Source organism: Sander lucioperca, chromosome 8, assembly GCF_008315115.2.
Source record: "Sander lucioperca isolate FBNREF2018 chromosome 8, SLUC_FBN_1.2, whole genome shotgun sequence".
Taxonomy (NCBI): domain Eukaryota; kingdom Metazoa; phylum Chordata; class Actinopteri; order Perciformes; family Percidae; genus Sander; species Sander lucioperca.
The window spans coordinates 25,755,389-25,773,428 of NC_050180.1; positions in this window are offsets into that span (position 1 = coordinate 25,755,389).

Consider the following 18,040-nt stretch of genomic DNA (forward strand, 5'->3'; position numbering starts at 1 on the left):
TACAAAAACACATACAGAAAAAAACACACGACACCAGACAGCCAACCACACACAGTCCTGTCTGATTGCCTGAACAGAATGTTCAGAACTGCAGCCAATCAGAATTAAATATGAACTAAAGACACACAAAATCAACCAGCTTCAGTCAACTTCCCCTGATCAGTTAAATGTCAGTAAATGTAAGAGGTAAAAAGGTGACGTGAAAGCGACAGACGGGGGTGTCCTGAACAAACCCGCTATTTTTAAACAGTTTAGCCAGCTGTGTTTTTTGTTGCTGCCTCCAGCTTCTTCTGAAACAAAATGTGTCTTCTGGCTGTGGCAACAACAACACACTTTCCACGTTCTGTGTTAGGTCACGGCAGTTTACCCCGGCGCAACTTGTTTCAGTTCTGCGGAGGCTCCAGCAGAGCTTTCGCCGTGCCACGCTGAGGCGGTACTAAAATCTGCAAAGGAAAACAGACGCACAGTGTGGCGAGGCGAGTAGAGTCAAGGCGAGTCGAGCAGGTACCATGTAATGGAAAAACGCCATAAAAACACACACACACACACACACAGATCCACACACACAGACAGAGACACACACACACACACACAGATCCACACACACACACACACACACACACACACAGAGACAGAGACACACAGAGACAGAGACACACAGAGATCCACATACACAGAGACAGAGACACACACAGAGACACACAGAGACAGAGACACACACAGAGACACACACAGAGACACACAGAGACAGAGACACACACACACACACACACACACACACACACAGAGAGATCCACACATACAGAGACAGAGACACACAGAGATCCACATACACACACACACACACACACACACACACACACACACACAGACAGAGACACACACAGAGATCCACACACACAGAGACAGAGACACACATACACACACACACACACACACACACACACACACACAGACAGAGACACACACAGAGACAGAGACACACACAGAGACAGAGACACACACACACACACACAGAGACAGAGACACACAGAGATCCACATACACACAGAGACACACACACAGAGACCCATACACACACAGAGATCCATATACACACACACAGAGACAGAGACACACACACACACACACACACACACACACACACACACACACACACACACACACACAGACACAAACACACACAGTAAGAACCAGAACTTCCCCAGGTCATACTTCATCAACAGCTCTGCCACCTCTAGCTAACATTAACATGTGGCCCATGCGAGATCTAATTTCCTTCAGGCCAACTGAGTTCAATCTTCAAGAAAGGACCATGTAAAAATAAAATATTTATTAAAAGAACTACTACATAATAAAAACATTATTATGAACAACAAATAATATAACATATTACAAAACATGATTCCTGTCCAAGGCAGCCTCTAGCTCAACCAGTAACAATGTGAGCCTCATGTAGGCTGAATCTTTAACAACAGCCCAGGTCCATAACCAACCTGCTACCTTTTGCTGTGTCATCCCCAAGCTAACTCACACTTTCCTGTTCATTCACAGTAACTATATAATATAGGAAAAAGCCCCCCACAACTAACCTTAAATAAAATAAAACATTTTGATTGTCCAATTCCTCTTTATCCTTTATCTACCCTTCTTCCTCGTCATCATTCTCCACATCTTCATCTTTATCCCTTTTCTGATCATCTTCCTCTTCATCCTTCTTCTCACCATCATCATCTTTAACCTTCCCCTCATCCTCCTGCGTTGGCTCTTCTCCCTCCATCATTCCCGCATCCTCCTGAACCACCTGTACATCTTCCTCAAGCCCTTCTGCAAACAAAAATAAAAACACATTCAATATAAATATGCCTTTATTCTCACAATAATTATATTAATAACACAAACAAAAAACATAATTTGTTGACAGTTTCCGTATTACTGTCCAAAATCACAAACTACATGTGCTACAATGTACACACACTCGAACACAGAATGTCAATTGTGTTTATAATGTGAATTTCATAACAATAAATATTCATGTTCACCATTCTGAACTAATCCTAGTAACATCATTTTAAATGTACTTTAATACAAGATTACACATTACTTCAGTTCAACAAACACTATAATCAACCATACAACAATTATTACTAGCACAACATGCAAGCCACAACTATACACAAACACTTACCATCATCAAAAAATCCAGTTACTGCAAACAACTGATCCTCAAGCTCCGCGATCTTTCTTGACAGTCGCTGCTCCTCCCGACAATGACGATCCCTCTCTCGCCTTATGTCTGATTGTAGCCACTTGTTTTTCTTTTCAGCAGCCTTCCTGACACGAAATTCTTTTGCCAGAACATCCATAACATCTGATATGGCTTTAGTAATTTTAACGTAGAGCTCATCACGAGAGACCCTCTCATCCTTCACAACATACTGCAGAAAAAAGCAAAATAATTACATTAAACTACATGAAAAAAAGAATTTTAGACAGTTAACATTAAAACAAGGAATAATATCAGTAAATAAAATAAAATTATAATTCCTGATCTTAAAATACATGTTGCCATTTATTAATTTAATTATTCCTTTTACTGTAATCATGTCTTTATATTTAAATATTTTATTGTCACGATTATTTTTAATATTTACCAACACACACACACACACACACACACACACACACACACACACACAAACACACACAAGGACACACACACAAACACAGACTCATATACACAAACACAAAAAAAACAAACACAGAAAGCCAAAATTATTTTCTGTTAATAAAATTCAACATTAAAAGGACTACAGAAACAAATCCATTTGCAACACATTACTTTCATTGAAGCAAACTAATGCCACAAAATGTGTGTAGAGCAACTGACACAACATATCAGGAACATATGTTTACACTTACTACACATAAATTCAGTACATATCAGCACTGATAAATAGCTATGTTAGAAACTAGTAAACAAAAGTATATGTTACCTTTAATTGAATATTTTCATTTCCTTTGTGTGATATGACCCAATATTTAATTTCACGTATAAAGAAACAAACAACACAAACACATTACTTACTGCACACAGCTGAAGTGCTTGCCGTACGGCTTCCACCCTTCCATCCTCTACGTGCGCTATTTTCATTGGAGAAGCCATCTAAGGAAAACAATAACTTACATTATATACAACATTCACACTAATACTTAGCCATAATTAGTTATACACCAATATTTTTAACAAAAAATAGGCTTCTACAATCATATAAATAAATTAACATTAAAAACCACGTTCTTTAAAAACATCTACAATTTATTATTTTATTAGATTATTAAAAATTAAAAAACACTAAGCCATAGACAATATTTTTTAACACCACATAACAAACACCACAATAACATAACAAAACAAAACACCACATAACAAAACAAAAAAAATCCACAATTAAAAACAATACAATTACAATTAGGTAGGATTACAATTAAAAGACCCATAAGATAACAATGTGTGGAAAAAAAAGTTTCAGTCAAAAACATAAACACCTATTTGCAACCATTATATATACTTGGTACAATGTTATTAACTAACTATACTTATCACTTAAGTTTCGTAAAAAAAATACAAACTTAATCCACATCATTTTATAAAGTTCCCTTATTAAATTGTCCTCATTGCACTCTTACATTGCGCATTATATTACCCGTTTAATATAGCTTAATTTACTCCAATGAAAACTTCAATCAACCACAGAGACCACGTGTAACCCACAACAGGTAAATCTTCAAACATGGTGCTCAGTCAACAAACTCAAAACATAGTGATATTTACTTGACACTGCCTATACAAATAGAAAAGAAGGAAAAACACTGCTTAATATAATTTGTGTGTGTGTGTGTGTGTGTGTGTGTGTGTGTGTGTGGGGAGTAGGTGATAGAACGAGGGAGAAGTGAGAGAGTGACAGCGATTAGCTTTGGAGCGAGTAGCGACTCTAGAATCATAGTAAGAGAAACAAAATGTCTCCTCTGTTCTTTCTGACCAAGGTGGAAAATCTGTAGCAGGAGAAGTTAACCCTCTCCTTGATTTCATAACGCCATACCTGTCTCTCTCTTGTTGTCTGACTCGCTTGTCTTGTTCATTGTGTGTCCGACTATGCGTGCTTTCGAACACCCGCCCATCTCTACCTCTGATTGGCTTATCATGACATTTTACTCAACCTCAGCCAATCGTCAGCATGTATGCGCTTGTGTCGTGCACTGCCCACTAACCAAGGAAGAACAGTAAAAAAAGTCTTTGCCTCTCGGCTCAGACTCAGAGATAGTTGGTCTAATAAAAAAAACAGCTTCAAATATAGCAACGCGCCGCATTTTTTGGCAGTAACGGTAACGGCGTTATTAAGATGGGAAGAGTAATCAATTAGATTACTTGTTACTAAAAAAAAGTAACGCCGTTATTTATAACGCCGTTATTCCCATCACTGCTCCAAGCACACCGTAATGCCACTCGAAAAAAGATGACAACTACAAACCATGATTATTGCAGCACATACCCAGGGGCGTCGGACTAGGGGGAAAAAGGGGACTGAGTATCCAGGGCTCTCATGTGAGGAGTGCCCAAAAGATGCTAGAATGAATAGCTGTGAATTCAGGGAAGGGCCCATAGAAAATGCCTTTCTACAGGGCACAGCATTTTGAGCTATGCCCCAGCACATACCTTGAACTTGTAAAATAAGCCTTAACATATTTTTAGACAGGATTGTTCATGTTTAATGTTAATGGAATATTTGCAATGAAAATGCAGCTCACACTTTTACTGATTATTTACTGATATTTACCTCCTACCCTTACGTTTTGGTTTTTGCATTTGTGTGCTCCCCTGGTTTTTTACAATAAACAAACTTCTTAACCCACCTGACAAAGTTTCTACAACCTTCACAGTGGACAAATGCAACTCTTTTCTCTCGATACCGTGCAATTAAACATTGCAGTTGGTGCTAAGTGGAGCGTCTGTCATAGTGTGATTGGTTATGTCGGTGACATTGATTCTTAATTTCCCACGAAGCTGATAGCGGTTACGTGTCAGTTAAACTTTTCATCTCCAATCCTATCCGTATTTGTGACAAGTGACGCAATCCTGAGTTAAAAGCCTACTTTACGGCTTTAATATTGAGTTAATAGGCATGTGTGTTCACGTCGGACGCTGTCCATTTCCTAAGGTTCTGAAATGCAAATAACTTTTGACTATTTTTTTTTCTTTAAAGGGCGTGCGGCTGTGACCACCCACAAAAGAAAATATAAATCAGAGCCTATGACACCATTTACAACAACCTGACCACCTCCCCTGCTCCTTCAACCACCACACCTGCCTCCACCCTCTCAGTCACTCTCTCATTTCTCTCTGCTGTCCCCTGTGGTCAGGGGGGTTAAGAAGTTTGTTTATTGTAGAGAATTGTTAAAAGTAGTCTGTGTATGCATAGAGATGAACTGTTAACCAATACATTTGTAACAGCAATGTACCACAGATGTCGCGGCTTACACCATACCAGACCTTGCGAATCAAACCTCTCGATATTCACCAATGTTTGCCCCCCCCATGTAATGCTTTAAGTCCCTCTTTGGCGCAGCTCCACGGGTCATCGGGGGCGAGTGGCACAGCTTCCCGGGGCGTTGGGGGCGACTGGCGTCGGAGGTGACTGGCGTCGGAGGCTTGGGCCCCGTCATAACTGCTTGCAGTTCTAGTTAATCATTATTCTTCTTCTACCGCTACGTTTGCAACGGTGACGTACCGCAGACGTCACGGCTCGCGCCTCTGGATGTTTACCGACTTTTGCCTCCCCGCCGCCCGGCTTCGGGTTCCGCTTTCGCGCGCTCCCCAGGACGTCGGGGGCGACTGGCGTGGGTGGCTTGGGCCCCTTGATAACTGCTTGCAGTTCTAGTTAGGGGTCCAAGCCCGAGTCTGTAAGAACGGGCAATAGCAAAGCTATGCCGTTCGTACAGCAGGGCTGTAGAACCCTATTGTTTTTCGAAAGATTTTTATTATTAGGGGTCCAAGCCTGAGTCTGTAAGAATGGGCAATAGCAAAGCTATGCCGTTCATACAGCAGGGCTGTAGAACCCTATTGTTTTTCTACTGATTAATCAGACATTATTTTTTTCCCATTATTCTTCCCCGCCTAAAACTCCGACTACAGCCTAAACTGTACATGGTGGGGGGTTGGCATTTTCAGTAATGGTCCCAAACGCCGCAAGGACCTCAGGCACAAAAATAGACCCACTTCCACCACTAGGTGGCGCTATAGCTGAAAAAACGCGTTTGGCCCTATAACTCCCACACCATACACCGGACATTTAAAAACCATATATCCACGCGTTCCCTGGATCTAACTGAATCACGTGATATAGGCCACGCCCATTTCCGCCTAAACTTTTATGTGTGAAAAATCGCGATTTATCAAAAACCTACTTTTTCGAACTCCTCCTAGACCGTGCGACCGATCGACACAAAATTTGGCAGGTAGCATCTCCAGATGGGCCGAACAAAAAGTTAATAAAAATAATTTTGATAGGATAAAAACTGCGCATATTACCCACAAACAAATTTTTGTAGCTAACTATGAAAACACCAACTTTGCCATATCTCGGCCAAAATAAATGCCATCAACGCCAAACTTTAGATTCTTGTTTAGCATGACCATCTGAAGGTCAATCACCCGTTTTACAAAAATTGGCCACTAGGGGGCGCTACAAGTACAAAAAGTTTATATCTCATGAACCGCTAATCTGATTTTTACAAAATTTGATGGGTACCATCTACTGAGGCCAACCCTAGAGTGGGGTACCGAGGGGTCAAAGTGGGCGTGGCCTATGGGACCCACGTCTACATTTACTACTTACACTAATGTGAACAACTTTAAATTTACAGATCTTTTGTAAATTTACACATCGCACATAAAAAATACTTACATCCACGTGTTCCTTGAATCAAGTTGAATCACATCATATAGGCCACGCCCATTTTCGCTTAAATTTTTTTCCGCAATGTCGCACAATGCGCAAAACCAACTTTTTCGAACTCGTCCTAGGCCGTGGACGGATCAGCACGAAACCTGGTAGGTAGCATCTCCAGATGGACGTGACCAAAAGTTACCCAAGGAATTTTGCTACGTTAAAGTTTGCGCATTTGACGACCAAACAAATTTTCATAGCTAGCTACCACACACGTATCATAACATATCTCGGCCAAATTATATGTTATCAGCAAATAAATTGAGCATAAATTTTCAACACGAAACTTGTAGTGCTCGTTCGGCATGCCGCTCTGAGGCTCTGTACCAAATTTGGCGAAGATCGGCCATTAGGGTGAGCTATAATCAATATAGACAAGTTTTGGCCCTTTACTCAATGTTAATGGGATATTTGCAATGGAAATGTACCACAGACCTTGCAGCTCACACTTCTCAATATTTACTGAGGTTTGCCTCTTACCGTTTTTGGTTTTTGCTTTTGTGTGCTCCCCTGGTGTTTTACAATAAACAAACTACTTAACCCACTTGACAAAGTTTCTACAACCTTCACAGTGGACAAATGCAACTCTTTTCTCTCACTTTTTCAATCCAAAATCAACACCATTCATAGGCGCCGATACTGTGCAATTAAACATTGCAGTTGGTGCTAAGTGGAGCGTCTGTCATAGTGTGATTGGTTATGTTGGTGTCATTGATTCTTAATTTCCCACAAAGCACCCACGGAGGAAAACATAAATCAGCGCCTATGACGCCATTTGCAACAACTTGACCACCTCCCCTGCTCCTTCAACTACCACACCTGCCTCCCCCCTCCACCCTCTCGGTCACTCTCTCATTTTTCTCTGCTGTCTCCCGCGGTCAGGGGGGTTAAGAAGTCTGTTTATTGTAAAGAATTCTTAAAGGTAGTCCGTATATGCATGGAGGTGAACTGGTGACCGCTACGTTTCCAACGGCGGCGTACCGCAGACGTCATGGCTCGCGCCTCTCGATGTTTAGCGACGTTTGCCTCCCCGCTGCCCGGCTTCGGGTTCCGCATTCGCATGTTCCCCCGGGTGTCGGGGGCGACTGGCGTGGGTGGCTTGGGCCCCGTCATAACTGCTTGCAGTTCTAGTTATTAGGGCCCGAGCGCCGACAGCGGCGAAGGCCCTTTTGAAACTGAAGGAATTATTAGGGCCCGAGCGCCGACAGCGGCGAAGGCCCTTTTGAAACTGAAGGAATTATTAGTTTCTGCAAGTAAATTGGCTTTTTGAGGGGCTTAACATATTCAAAAACTCACCAAAATTGGTGGGCGCATCAAGTCTGGTGAAGTTTTACATATTGTAAGGGTTTCGGGAATAGGCGCACAAAACTGGCTCGCTAGCGCCCCCTACAAAGTTAAAAAAGTGGAGCCCCTGCAATGCATTTAACGTAGACTCACGAAAGTTGGTACGTTTGTAACATGTCAAGATGTACAAAAAACGTCATTGGAGCCATACCCTACACCCAACAGGAAGTCCGCCATTTTGATTTCAAAGTTCGAAATTAGTGCGATTTTGGCCATTTCCACATGTCGTACTTTAACGAACTCCTCCTAGAGATTTCATCCGATCAACTTCAAATTTGGTCTGTGCCATCTAAAGACATTAAAGATGAAAAGTTGTTAAAAGAAAAACTTTTCGTCATAGGGCGTGGCCGTGGCGGGGCGGCCATTTTGAGTGTTTAGCGATGACCAAAGAAATTGTTGTAACTTGAGTGTACGTTGTCATATCTGCCCGAAATTTCTCACGATTGACAAGGGTCCATGTCTGAGGACATCTACATGCCAATATTGACTTTTGGTCATAGCGCCCCCCGCTGGCAACAGGAAATGCGCCTTATATGACAAACATCATCCGATTTACATGAAACTTATAATGTGTGGTCTACATGTGATAATGAGCCGGCCCCTATAATATAACCATGCCCACTTACTCAGGCCACGCCCCCTTTCATAACATTTGAACGATTTAAGGTTGACCATTGTGTGAGGTATCAGTGAACTCAGCAGAGAGTTGCTTCTTCATTGGTGATGGTTTGGCCCGCCCCCTATGCTTAAGCCACGCCCCCTTTCATGAATGCTGATCCATCTAAGGTAGAGTCTTGTGTGAGGTGTCATTGAACTCAGCAGAGAGTTGCTTCTTCATTGGTGATGGTTTGGCCCGCCCCCTATGCGTAAGCCACGCCCCCTTTCACAGCTAATGAACTGTATGGCGTAGAGTCTTGTGTGAGGTGTCATTGAACTCAGCAGAGAGTTGCTTCTTCATTGGTGATGGTTTGGCCCGCCCCCTATGCTTAAGCCACGCCCCCTTTCATAACATTTTAACGATTTAAGATTGACCATTGTGTGAGATATCAATGAAATCAGCAGAGTTCCTTCTTCATTGGTGTTGGTTTGGCCCACCCCCTATGCTTAAGCCACGCCCCCTTTCATAACATTTGAACCGTTTAAGGTAGACCCTTGTCTGAGGTATCATTGAACTCAGTAGAGACTTCCTTCTTCATTGGTGATGGTTTGGCCCGCCCCCTATAATTTAGCCACGCCCCCTTTCATACCACTTGAACGATTTAAGGTTGACCATTGTGTGAGGTGTCATTGAACTCAGCAGAGAGTTGCTTCTTCATTGGTGATGGTTTGGCCCGCCCCCTATGCTTAAGCCACGCCCCCTTTCATAACATTTGAACGATTTAAGGTTGACCATTGTGTGAGATATCAATGAAATCAGCAGAGTTCCTTCTTCATTGGTGTTGGTTTGGCCCGCCCCCTATGCTTAAGCCACGCCCCCTTTCATAACATTTGAACGATTTAAGGTTGACCATTGTGTGAGGTATCAATGAACTCAGCAGAGAGTTCCTTCTTCATTGGTGATGGTTTGGCCCGCCCCCTATGCTTAAGCCACGCCCCCTTTCATACCACTTGAACGATTTAAGGTTGACCATTGTGTGAGGTATCAATGAACTCAGCAGAGAGTTCCTTCTTCATTGGTGATGGTTTGGCCCGCCCCCTATGCTTAAGCCACGCCCCCTTTCATAACATTTTAACGATTTAAGGTTGACCATTGTGTGAGGTATCAATGAAATCAGCAGAGAGTTCCTTCTTCATTGGTGATGGCTTGGCCTGCCCCCTATGCTTAAGCCACGCCCCCTTCCATAACATTTGAACGATTTAGGTAGACCCTTGTGTGAGGTATCATTGAACTCAGCAGAGACTTCCTTCTTCATTGGTGATGGTTTGGCCCGCCCCCTATGTTTAAGCCACGCCCCCTTTCATAATGCTGACCCATCTAAGGTAGAGTCTTGTGTGAGGTGTCATTGAACTCAGCAGAGAGTTCCTTCTCATTGGTGATCGTTTGGCCCGCCCCCTATGCTTAAGCCACGCCCCCTTTCATAACATTGACCGATTTAAGGTAGACCCTTGTGTGAGGTATCAGTGAACTCTGCAGAGACTTCCTTTTCATTGGTGATGGTTTTGTCCGCCCCCCCTATGTTTAAGCCACGCCCCTTTCATAACATTTGAACCGTTTAAGGTAGACCCTTGTGTGAGGTGTCATTGAACTCAGCAGAGAGTTGCTTCTTCATTGGTGATGGTTTGGCCCGCCCCCTATGCTTAAGCCACGCCCCTTTCATAACATTTGAACCGATTAAGGTAGACCCTTGTGTGAGGTATCATTGAACTCAGCAGAGACTTCCTTTTTAATTGGTGATGGGTTGACCCGGGCCCCTAAAATTTAGCCACACCCCTTTTTAATAACTGGTGACCCATTTAAGGTAGAGTCTTGTGTAAGGTGTCATTGAACTCAGCAGAGAGTTCCTTCTTCATTGGTGATGGTTTGCCCCGCCCCCTATGCTTTAGCCACGCCCCCTTTTATAACTAATGACCCATTGGATGTAGAACCTTGTGTGAGACATCAGTGAACTCAGCAGACTTCCTTATTCATTGGTGATGTTTGGCCCGCCCCCTATGTTTAAGCCACGCCCCCTTTCATAAATACTGACCCATCTAAGGTAGAGTCTTGTGTGAGGTATCTTTGGAATCAGCAGAGACTTCCTTATTCATTGGTGATAGTTTGGCCTGCCCCCTATGCTTAAGCCACGCCCCCTTTTATAACTAATGACCCGTTTGATGTAGACCCTTGTGTGAGATATCAGTGAACTCTGCAGAGACTTCCTTATTCATTGGTGATGGTTTGGCCCGCCCCCTATGCTTTAGCCACGCCCCCTTTCATAACATTTGAACCGTTTAAGGTAGGGTCTTGTGTGAGGTATCAATGAACTCAGCAGAGAGTTGCTTCTTCATTGGTGATGGTTTGGCCCGCCCCCTATGCTTTAGCCACGCCCCCTTTTATAACTAATTACCCGTTTGATGCAGACCCTTGTGTGAGATATCAGTGAAGTCTGCAGAGACTTCATTATTCATTGGTGATGGTTTGGCCCGCCCCCTATGTTTAAGCCACGCCCCCTTTCATAAATGCTGACCCATCTAAGGTAGGAGTCTTGTGTGAGGTATCATTGAACGCAGCAGGGAGTTCCCTTTTCATTGGTGACGATTTGCGGTGTCTGAGTGCCGCACAAATGCACGGTCGCAAGGAGCGGCGACTGCCGGTAACCCCGACACGCGCAGAGGAGCTAGGGCTTGCAGCTTTAATTGCATTTTATGTCTGTTAAAAGGCACAAAGGCACTCTAAAACTTGCCCCGACAACTGCCGTTTTAGCTCAGGGGACGCTTGTAGTACGTAGCTGCAGCTACTCCGTGTTGCCTGCACTGATTCGGGTTGGGTTTTTTTCTATCGAAAGTACTCGCGATCAAGATTAATGTAAAAATTGGCCGGAATTCTCCTTTAACTGCCCTCTGTAACCATTAGGCGTGGCTTGGGAGTGGCCTTGTAGGGAAGCAAAGCAAGTGCATTCTGGGAGTTGTTGTCTTTCATCCACATGAGCCAAAAATACATTTTCTGGCTTTTATCGGTCTAGAAGGCACCAACTTCTAAAAATATTCACATTTCTACTACATAAATGACCCAATTTCAATAAATATTCATCTTTCCAGTGGTGAAATATCCCTTTAAATATACTTGAGTACAAACCCCTGCTGCCCGCCTCCTCCTCACCCACACCCACTCCCATGACCACATCACCAGAATCTCCACTAGCTCCCTGTTCCCCAACGCATCCAGTTTAAAGTCCTCTTTCTTACTCACAAAGCCCTCCATAAACAGGCTTCTTCCTAACTCACAGACCTTCTCCACCTCCACAATCCCCCCATCAAAACACGGAATGGTGGACATACACCCCCACCTTCATGTACACAAAAGGAGATTCATTAATGAATAATTTCTTAAATAGTGATTTTTTTATATCACCAATGTTCAGCCAATATAATATAATAAGGACCTATTGTCAGAATGACGATTAAACTGCTCTGGAACTTCATCCACAGTGGAACTCTTGTAAAGGAGTGGACACAGAGGCAGAAAGTAGTTAGGCAACTTCATCCAGCAATAAGAATGAGGATACAAATACGTTTGCCATTTCTGTTTGTGTGTGTGGTATCTGTAATATAAACAATATAAACCCCAGCAAGAAATAGTAACATTAACTTAAATGCCTTAACTCTAAACATGGCCACAAAATATACATAACATACATGTGACAACAGACTTATTATTTTCATCACACAAACAATGTGGTAGGTTAGCTTAATGAGCCATGTAGTCTGAAAATATTACTATTACTACAAACATGTTAACTTCTCATAGAAGTGAAGAACAATGAAAATATATATTAGACTCTTCACGAACGGACACAGAATGACCACACTCTTTCTCTGCTTGCAGCATCTGAATAAGCACGCTCTCTTAATTACCATGTGGCGATAAGCAACTGCAGTCAACAGCTCCCCCTACTGACCAAATGGCCATACTGCTTTCTACTCTGAAGCATCTTTGAAGGCTGTTTCATGGAGCGTTTCAGGGAATTTGGCACAGGACCTAATTCATTACAATATGACCAACAACTCCCAACATATTTTTTTATTTAATTACTGATATAGTCCAAACATGTTTTATATAAAATATAAAACATATAATATAAAAACTTTCATTTAGCAATTCATTAAAATTTAATTTACCAATTCATTCTTTTTTATATTTTTTTATTTTATTAAACTTACTAAAGCTGAGTGGATGGTTTGGTGCTTATATACAGCTGTGTATCATCGGCGTAGGAGTGGAAACTGAGACCATGTTGCCGTATAATCTGACCAAGGGGGAGCATGTAGATGGTGAAGAGGATGGGTCCAAGAACAGAGCCTTGAGGCACGCCTTGGTTGACAGGAGCTGGGTCGAAGCGGGAGTTGCTAATGGTGACAAATTGCTTCCTGTGTGGGAAGTAAGACTGAAACCGGGAGAGAGCTCTGCCGGTGATACCAAGTTGAGAATTGTATGGGAGATTGTGTCAAAGGCTTCGGAGAGGTTGAGGAGAATGAGTATGCTGATGTGTCCAGAGTCAGCAGTGGTGAGTAGATCATTTGGGATTTTGATGAGGGCGGTCTCTGTACTATGTATTACAGCCAGCCTATCACCACCCTTGGAGCAGGGCTTCTGGATGTACTAATAGCTGGGTGGGGTGACTTGGTTTAGTGTCATGTAATCCTCTTGATTTTGCCAGGTTTCAGTTAAGCAGACAAAGTCTATTTTCTTTATTGTAATGATGTCATGAAGAAGAAGTGCTTTGTTGTTAATGGAGCAGGCATTTTGCAGCATAAATGAAGCAGTATTGTTTGTGGATGATGAGCAAGAGGGGCGGGAGAAATTACACTGTCAACACATACTAAACTTCTCAGGTTACCAGACTGCACGTGTGGTTTGTTGTGAAGACGACGACGATGTGGGGTGGAGCGTCGGTCAGACACTATGGTAGGGATGGCACGATCAGAGTAAACAAACTTGCATCTCGTAACCCTGTGCACATAACAAGGACGACGTGATCCGAGGGATTTTATGTAGGCAATGCAAGCTGGAGCGACGTAGCAGATGACGTTGAGAAGTTGCAGTGAGGAATATTTTAGGAACACCATTTTCAGCAGTGCAGAGAGGTAGTGGCCAACACTAACGTTAGCTGTAAGTGCTATTTGCTTGAGCTGGGAACAGGGCTAAAACAGCTAAACAGTGAACAGATGTGCTCGGTGATCCGGTTTAGTCCATGGAAGCTTACAGAAGCTAGCCAGTGAAAGCAAACAGCTCACCAGGTGTCTCAAAACTACCAAGTGATCGGCGGAGACAGGGAGTACATGTACTTGAAAGAGTCCGGTAGTCGTGGCAGACAGGTCCAGTCGGGAGTATGGATGGAGAGTCCACTGAAGTCCACTGTGGTCTGAAGGGATAATCCTTGCTAGATCACTAGCTAGCGGTAACCGTTAGTCGGGAGGTTCACAGCTAGCCAGCTGAAGCTAACAGTCGATCAACGGTGAGTAACATACCTTCCACAGGCTGGCAGCAGCACAGTCCAGAATTGATGAGTCAAAGCAGGGGATAGGCATGTGTTGGGAATGACCAACATCGAATCTAAAATCTAAGTTACTTAATTTACTAGAAAAACAAAAAATTCTAAATTTTGCGGATTGTGAAGCGATATTAACACCAGCGTCCTAACGTTCTCTCTATACTCCACAAGCTTTGCCCAAATGTCTTTTTGGGTCTCATGATGATGGTTAGTTACAGGCTGAGGAGGCGGAAAGAAACAAATTACATGCTTAAATACGTACCAGATCATGGATCTTACTTGTACCAAAATCTTATCAATGGCGGTGAGGAAGCCTGGGTAACGCTCTCTGTCTTATTTTATTACACACCGCTTATCTATTACTTGTGGACCCCATTCAATATCTTCTGTTGTTGGTGAGCTTGGTGTGTTAAAGCTGAAGGCCTTACTCACATCCCGGTACACCATCTTCCCAGGAGAGGTAGTGACCACCTGGTGTATATTCATAGTTGATGGGACTTGGGGGATGCCGTCTGGCATTTCCTTCATTGCCCTGTCAATGGACACTTTAAGAGTGGTGCCTGTGTGTACCAAGGCCTCAAACAGATACATTGCACTTTTGATGTCACGTCTGTGGCTCACCAAGTGATCCGCACACCTTTTCACAACACCTCTGACCCCATCTGGCGCCCCTTTCCCGTGGCCTTTCCACGTCCCAGCTTGGAATCCCTTTTTGTGGAGGAGGGAGGTGAATAGGTAAAAGTTCCAATTCTGATGGTACTGTGTGCTAGGTCCATCGCTAAAGAAATATACCACTGTGACAGTAGGAAAGACATTCTTGACATGAGACAGAATGGGGCTTAGATGCTCCAAAATTGCTGGGGTCCCCTTTAGTCTTGATGGCAAGATGGTGCTCAAGCAGAGTGGCTCAGCATCTTGTCAGTGTGTGGTGTTGCTTGCTAATGTGATGCACCAAAGTGCACTGCTGGGATCTCAGATGCGTATTTACATATGTAATACCCAGAGAGTCCACATGTATAATACATTAATTCTCAGCCATGTTCCTTTTCAGTTCCCTGCAGTATCTGTACTGTTGTCGGCTGTTGAATGCATGGCGTTTGAATTATACGAGCATGCCGTTAAAGAGCTCAATGAGATCATCAAGCATGATCTCAACATCTTTTTGTCTGTCTTCTTGAAGGTTGTTTCAGTGTTGTCCTTTGTTTGTCCTGTTGTGGCCTCTGTGACCCACTGCATGTTTGCCACCTGGGTGGAGCCTTTATATTCCCTGAGCAATGGGACGTTCTTCTCTTTGCATTAACCACTGTCATTGTATGCACTCTTTCTTAGTTTGGTCACAACTGATCTCTGTCATCAACATTTCCCGGTCAGGGGTGTTAAGCAACTTCATGCTGCAAAGCGTTTGAGCTACAAAGCCCAAGTTTCGTGCAATTTGCACAAGCATGTTTTCCTATCAGAAAGCGTTTGGTGCACAACCCATTTGGGCCGTAGTCCTCTGCCAAGTATTTCTTGTGCAGGTTCTTCAGCGTGTCCACAAGGAATCTTGTTTGCATCCTGACCTTGGCTTGTGTTATGGCCTGCTTTTTTCCCCTTTGTCCCACGGCTGATCGTTTTTGGTGTAAAAGGTTAATATTTTTGTATACCTCTTCCATGCTGACACATTTCTTTCTTGAGGAGTATGGGTTGTCTCCTACTGACTTCCATCGCCTTCTGGTAAAGCCAAGGGTACTAGCATATTTCTGCAACCTGTATTTTTTTTTACTATGTTGCCTGTCACCAAGGTAGTGTCTTTTAATTTTATTATTTCAGTCTTATTAACAGGGAAGCTGGATTGCTTTGTTGTTAATATATTTTTTTTATAACGCTACATTAATCAACATTTCTTTAGATTTCATCATGCTTTTCATTTTTTTAATGATATCATTTCGCTTGTGATTTGTCTACACGAGATCCTGTACACGAATCAATAGATTAAATTACATGACTATTTCACGTACTGCTGTGGACTGGGTTGGCTATATGCATCTGCAATGAAAATAATTTAAATGTATATTTTATTAGATGTATTTAAGATGGGACAATAATTCACAATAATCAGAGTCTAGGTCCATTGTGTGAATGTGTTAGATTAGACTACAGGTTTTTTATATGAAGTCGCTGGTAGGTTGATAATGTTGGGCATTAACAAGCATTAACATAAAAATAAGTTAACCTGAACTATCAGCATGGACAGTTTTATTACATAAATTTATATTAATACTGAACTAGAAACACCTAAATAAAACGCTTAACAAACGTCATCTTAAAGGTCCAATATGTCAGCAGATGTTAAGTCAAGTCATCTTTATTTATAAAGCACATTTAGAACAGCATAAGCTAACCCAAAGTGCTATACAACAAGGGTAGATGAGGTGAAGTCTGCCTCGATACATAGATAAACAACATCAGTCTACATAAATAAAAAGTACATAACAAACACAACCAATGTGATGGAGAAAAAATAGAAGGAAGTTAGGAGAGGGAATTAAATCAGCAATGGCTTAAAAAGCAGTATAGGGAATAAAAAGACAGGCCAGGAGCAGTGTTGCCAACTTCATGACTTTGTCTCTAGAGTTAGCGACTTTTCAGACCCCCTTAGTGACTTTTTTTACAAAAGCGACTAGCAGCAAATCTGGCAGTCCTTCGTGACAGAACCAAGCCAGCCTTCTTTGATAATTCTTCATTGATCTTTCTCTCTACCTTTGTAGAATTTCTTTTTTTTACTTCAAATATACCTACCTAAGTAATAATTATAATTAAATATAAACTCCTGTAGTGAGTTTGTGATTATTTGGTTAATAATAATTTTTTAATTTTTTTCTACCTTGCTCTTAATCTCTGCCTTGCCTAGCACCTGACACAACCACTAAGGCTTATGCAAATTAGTACGCAGTGATGTCACCAATATGCAAATGACTGTATGACATCATCTAGCTACTTTTAGCGACTTTTGGAGCTAGTGCTAGCTATTTTCATTGGAATAGAGTTGGCAACACTGGTCAGGAGGTGACTTGACAGAAGCCAAGCAGCCTCAGACTACGCTAAAAGCAAATGAAAAAAATGGTTCTTTAAATTAGATTTAAAGACCCAAAGCCTGGGAGCAGAAACAGAGAAAGCACAGCCCCCTTTAGTTTTGCAGCGTGAGTGAGGGACTAGGAGGAATTGTTGTTAGGATGACCTGAGTGACCTGGGGGCAGAATATTGAGTTAGCAGTTCAGCGATATATTGTGGAGAAAGACTGTTCAAGGATTTAAAAGTGAAAAGTAGGATTTCACTAGTAACCAATGAAGGTGAGCCAAAACAGGAATTATGTGTTGTCTTCTCCTTGTGCCAGTTATAAGTCTAGCAGCTGCATTTTGAACCATTTGGAGTCTTTAGAGTGGGGCAAGCCAAACAACAGAGAATTACAATAATCAAGCTGGGAGGTGGTAAAAGGATGAGTAACTATTTCCAGGTCCT